General features: G+C 41.3%; 1 long non-coding RNA gene across 1 annotated transcript; it reads right to left on the reverse strand.

Annotated features, from left to right (window-relative positions):
* Positions 1-2,020: 2,020 nt before the first annotated feature.
* Positions 2,021-6,191, reverse strand: LOC123979209. Its single transcript, XR_006827184.1, has 4 exons — positions 5,657-6,191; positions 5,449-5,511; positions 5,314-5,373; positions 2,021-3,297 (listed from the first exon to the last, which is right to left on the reverse strand). It is a non-coding gene; the product is annotated as an uncharacterized LOC123979209 (long non-coding RNA).

Below are 6,191 nucleotides of genomic sequence, written 5' to 3' on the forward strand. Positions count from 1 at the left end.
TCTATGTGACCTGCGATGTCCAGAGCTCCAGCCCCCCGCCACCCTGTACGCAGGATAAACGGTTGACAATGGATGGATGGACAGACACCAGGCATGAACAAAATGGGCAGTGGAAACAGGCAAAATCCGAAGTGCAGAACTGGTAGCGCAGCAACAGGCAGAACACTCATCATATGACACGACTGAGCATACACACGCTACAATGACCGGACGGGGACTGAACAGAAACACCCAACATATATACACCAGGGACTAATGAGCAGGTGGGAGCAACACAGGTGAGAGGGATCAGGACTAACAAGACAGGCAGGCAGAGAGACAGCAGGGGAAACAGAGAGACCGGCAAGCAGAGGGATTACTCTGGGAACAGACATAACACAGGTTACTAAACACAGGCCATCAAAATAAGATGTAACAGATCAGAAAACTATTAAAAACAAACTAATCCAGACAGATCACAAATACACTACAAAAACAGATTGAAGCTGGGATTAAACAGAAACTGCAAATGAACAATGGAATTGGCTAAACAGAGAGCACAGACAAGGAAACAGAAAACATGGACCAACTGTTACACAGAACAGGGACAGGATCAACCAGAAAACAAGACAACACTAAACATGGAACAGATCAGAAACAAGGAAAATACCAAACACCACCTGACAGATGTGATTGTTGATGTAACAAAGCCCCATAAGAAATATTCTCAACACTAACCAGATAAACAATAACATCACGTAGATGAAACACACTAAGGTAGCCAGCAAACTATAAACTAAGCCTTAACAAACAGAACAGCATCAGGGAGTCGAAAGGCGTTAGCAACAAAACAGACAGGGGCCGAACTAATAACACAGAGTGGCTAAGGGAGACAAGATAACAGAACACAGACAAACTCAACAACAGACTAAGATAACTGAACAAAACAGATTAACATATGAAGAATGATAACCAAACGGACAGCAAATCAGGCAGAGCTCACAATTAACACTAGCAGACTGTACACAGGACAACAGACATGACTGAAACCCAAAACACTATAAAACAGATACTGAACTGATCAAATAAAAAACTCACAAAGTGCTAAACTAAGCAAAGCCGACAGGCAGAATGTGAAACCAGGTATGTGCACACATACAAGGAATTTGACTCTGGATTGTACAATGCTCACGATGTTATATTATATATTTTATATTATACAATAATACAATAACACAATGATACAGGAATAAAATCAAACACAGGCTACAGTGTAGAGAACACATATATACACACTATAAACAAAACAGACAGATTGAGACAATAGTACAATAGTGCAATGAGCAGAGTGCAAAAGATGCAGGAGTAAATAATTTTTACCATTATTGTATTATTATGTACATGTCGGAGGTGGATGTGATATAAAGGTGCACATACATGTACGCAGTGTGATGTGTGCAAAGAATGCTGGAATAAATAAGTATTATGTGCGGTGTTATGCACATGAGGTAGGTGGATTTGGTATACAGTATATACAATATGACACTATGAACAGTATGAACAGCTCTGAAATATGAATGATGAATAAATAAATGATGAGTGGTAGCCAGTAAACAGGTGGCTGAATAGAGGCAGGGTTATTGCACAGGAATTGTTCCTGCCACTGTGAGTCAGAGTCAGCTGTTCATCAGAGTGATGGCTTGTGGGAAGAAACTGTTCCTGAGTCTGTTTTGGCGTACAGTGCTCTGTAGCACCTACCAGAGGGGCGAAGTTGGAACAGGTTGTGTCCAGGGTAGGGCTGATCCTGAATAGTCAAAATTTATGCTTCGATGGGCAGAGCCTAATTCAACTGTCAATCTCACAGTCGAAGCTTTGCAGCGAAACAAGAATCATGCCATTTTAGCGATATGGGGGTGCTCAACATCTGATTTTACACAGAACTACCAGTCTTCTCCCACTAAGTTAATATACAGCCTATTAAAATATACTGTTACCGCCTGGCTCAAGGCTGGCAACAAAAAGGGAGGCCTCACACAGATAATAGGAACAAAAGTGGTTTATTTAACTCAAACCAACAAACAACTCAACTAAGTCAATGGAGTAAGTAGATATACTTCTGATATGTCAGAAGTGTGTGGATGAGTGAGAATGAAGTGTAATGCATGTTGGTGGGAGCAGCAAATTAAACAAAGGCTGGGGTTGAAGCACCAGGCCAACAGAGAGACCGTTTCCCAGAAAGGCAGCCCTTTTATGCCCTCTAGGAAGCCCAACACAGAGGGGCAGGTACATGCATTGGACCCTCCCAGCTCCACCTACAAGCCACACCCAGCATCTGCAAAACAGACGACACACACGGGCAGGAAGACTGGGGGAAGTCGTCACACCCCACCCTTAAGGTTGGGGTCCTAGGTAGGATCCCCAAAATTCAGCCAGAGCTTCCCAAATAATCCCCAATATCCAAACAGAATTATTAGAATGAATAATCTTAATCAAATACACTGATACATTATGGTTAACATGTGAATGTCCTTACAACCTGCAGACAGTGCCATGTCTTGAGCCATGAAGCCACAACCCTCAGCAAACTTGGTACCTAAGAAGCATTTAAGAGGGAAGAGAGCACCAGAACTAACAAAACACTGCAGGGAGGAAAAACACAAGTTATCTTACACAGACACTGCTCGAGTCATGGCATCAGCCACTGTGTTCTCGGCACCCTTTACATGTTGTATGTCTAAATGAAATGGCTGAAGGAAAAGACACCATCGCATAAGCTGTTGATTTGGGTTTTGGAGTGAGTGGAGAAAAGTTAGAGGATTATGATCAATGTAAACTACTAAAAGACTTACCCCACCAACCACATAAACCTCAAGCGTTGCAATACCCAAATGAGTGCCAGTGCTTCCTTTTCAATGATTAATAATAATTTCAACTGATGCAAGTTGAACTTTTTAGAAAAGAAACCGTCCACACCATTTTCATTAGCCTGCATGAGTACAGCACCAGCTCCCACCTTACTAGCATCCACATACAGGGAGAACGAGGGGTCCAACTGTGGGGCTGCCAGAACAGGGGAAGAACAAAGACTTGACAGACTCAAAGGCCTCTTGACAGGAGAGAGAGCAGTCAAACTTAACCTTTGGGCAAAGAAGAGTAGTGAGTAGAGCTGCAACTGTGGAGAAGTTGCAGAACCCACGATAGTAACCCACCATGCCCAAGAAACAGGACAGTTTCTTCTTGGTGGTCAGAACATGGAACTGGTCAACTGCCAACACCTTCGCTCTCACTGGGCACACCAGCCCTTGCCACACCCAGCATCTGCAAAACAGAGAAGACACAGGGGAAGACGTCACAATACATTTCAACGTTTAATGCTGTAAATAAATATGTAAAAAGAAAAAAACTTTCAATAACTGTTTTTAAAGTGCGTGAATAAATCCAAAATTGTAACCCTAACCCTGGGTCATCAGTACGCATTGTAAGGGCAGAAAATTGTTTTCTTCTTACACTTAATCATTTATGCAAGTACTTATAAGAGTGGTATTTTTCTCCTTTTATTATGTCTTAGATATTGTTTTAAATCTTTAACCTGTTCCATCTTTATTATTGCTCTTGTTATTCCAGTCTGTCCACATGTGTGGGGTTTAGGTCACGGATGTGGGGTTGTTGATTGTTTTCCTCACTAGCTGTTCTTCTCCTTCCTTGACTGGGACCAGTCCAGGATCTCTTGTTCCCCAAAACATAGATGCTCAGACTGTAAATTATCATGCAGCCCTTTGCTCAGGGTCAGATGTTAGTGACTGTCTTAGGAGACAGAACCTCTGGTCTAGCTGATTTTGTTGTAGTACTTCTCTGTTTATTCTCTTTTGTTAAATAAATTCTTCAAAGACAACGGTTTATTGTAAGTCAATTTGCTCAACCTCCACCAGAATACAATTTCGACGACACGCATATGTAGGTGTAGCGTGTATGTGTGTCATGGCAGTGGAGGAACACTTGAAGAAACCGAGCCCCAGCTTCACTGGTGTTGTGTAGAGTTGTCCGCACCTCGCAAGACTTTCGGATAATTTATCACCATTGATGAACCACACAAAGATTATATCGTTTTTAAATAGCCGGCTACTTGAAATAGACCTGCAAGGAACCGTGACGTCCGTGCAGTTGTGGGCGGCACGGCATGCATGCAAAACTCTGCATAAGACCGGTGAATGGCAGGCGAGAGAGAGAAAAAATGGTCAACAATAAGCCTCAGTTTAGCTTCGGCTCGCAATCGCTGTGCAAAAAAATAAATACACATGATATCAACTATAGGCAGGACTATTCTGATTCGACTATGTAAATCCTTAGTCGGGGACAGCCCTAGACCAGGGTGAGATGGATCTGCAGTGATGTTTCTTGCCTGTTTCCTGACTCTGGAAATGGATAAGTCCTGAATGGATGGCAGGTTGGCACTGATAATCTTTAATGTATCTTTATGTAGAGCAACCATTCGTTTTTTCAGATCCTCAGAGAGTTCTTTGCCATGAGGTGCCATGTTGAAGTTCCAGTGACCAGTATGAGGGAGTGTAGGCACCAAATTTAACACACCTGTTCTCCATTCACACCTGAGACCTTGTGACCCGGTGTCATTGTAACAAGTCACATGACACCGGGGAGGAAAAATGGCTAATTGGGACAAATTTGGTTTAGACATGAATGGCTGTGTGATGTGTTATTTTGAGGGGACAGCAAATTTACACTGTTATACAAGATGGGCACTAACTGCTTTACATTGAAGCAAAGTGTCATTTCTTCTGCGTTGTCACATGAATAAATGTAAACCACACGCTGCTTCATACACAAGTGCCAGAACAAACTGGACCAGAGGCTACTATATCAATATAGGAATATAAAGTTTATTTGTTACATCAAAACAAAAGAAAAACACAATTCAGGACTAGACTGCGTTACCAGGGAAACTGATGTAGAATTGAGCACTGACAAATTATAACCAAACTGATAAACAAATAAGGAAATAACCCACACACTCAAACCAATTAAACCGAATACTATGGAAAAACACTATCTGCATGCTACACACTAATTACACAAAACACCCATGCAAAATGGTTACTCTGTCTTTCAGTTTCCCCCTTTAACACAGCCAGAAACACAAAATATGGCCCATTCAAGGATCTAGTGTGAGCACAATAAAACTAACCGGTGGGAAAAAACAGTGGTTGGCTCTCCTAATAACTTCTATTTGAAACAAGACAAACAAAAACACAGTAAGATACAAAAACGCTTTAAAAGAAACATTTCATGAAACATAAGCAAATGTAACAATTATCATACCTTGCTTTTCTTAGAAACACATTCCCCTCCCGCCGTTGAAGGCATGCAGGTGACTGGGATCTATATTTTCAAATATTCCTGTTACATTCATATAAAAAAAGGCTAAAATCTTGTTTAAAACCATCTTACACATACCTGTGCTTTAGCTGATGTGTTTAGACAATCACTCCAAGCTTTAGACCCTCACCACCACGAAGTCTAATAAATAACAGGTTTTTAACAATTCTTCAACTTAATAAAATAAACTACAAATTATTCTAAGATCTAGTTCTGGAAATGCATTAGTAGCCTTAGATTTTTACACATTTTTTAAAAGTAAAACCTATTTAAAAATAGAGCCTACCCAATCAAGAACCAAACAAAGGCTGGCCTCAGCTGCTCCCTCAGGTGTGTGACTGCAGAAAGAAAGGACCAGGTGATCTTCCCTTCCCTATTTATAGACTCTGCCCCTTTACCTGGGTCCTAGTGCTAAACCCCTGTTGCCTTCCCTATCACATAAATATAATCAAATATTTTTTGAAATGTGAGGGGCGTTCTTACTATTGTGAGATGCTGTATGTGTAAGTGACTTGAGAAGAAGACTGGGTTAAACAAAATAAAGGTGTTTAGTTTTTATTTACATTCAGTGTTCAGATCTAACTCAGTTGGTTGAGTGTATTTACTTCCTCAAAAATGATTACAGCAATGATTTTTTAGCTTGCAGTTCTTCACTTTTGGCTTTGCAGGTGCATTGCAACACATTTTTGTGCAAACCGCCACCACCTGTCAGTCACCAGAACAGCATGAAACCAGAGGCAGGACTGTTTGTTGCTCACATGTTTGCATGGCATTTGTACTATCAGTGCTTAATTTGTGCCGGAGCTAGCCGGAGCGCTGCT

Source organism: Micropterus dolomieu, linkage group LG11 (genome assembly GCF_021292245.1).
Source record: "Micropterus dolomieu isolate WLL.071019.BEF.003 ecotype Adirondacks linkage group LG11, ASM2129224v1, whole genome shotgun sequence".
Lineage (NCBI taxonomy): Eukaryota > Metazoa > Chordata > Actinopteri > Centrarchiformes > Centrarchidae > Micropterus > Micropterus dolomieu.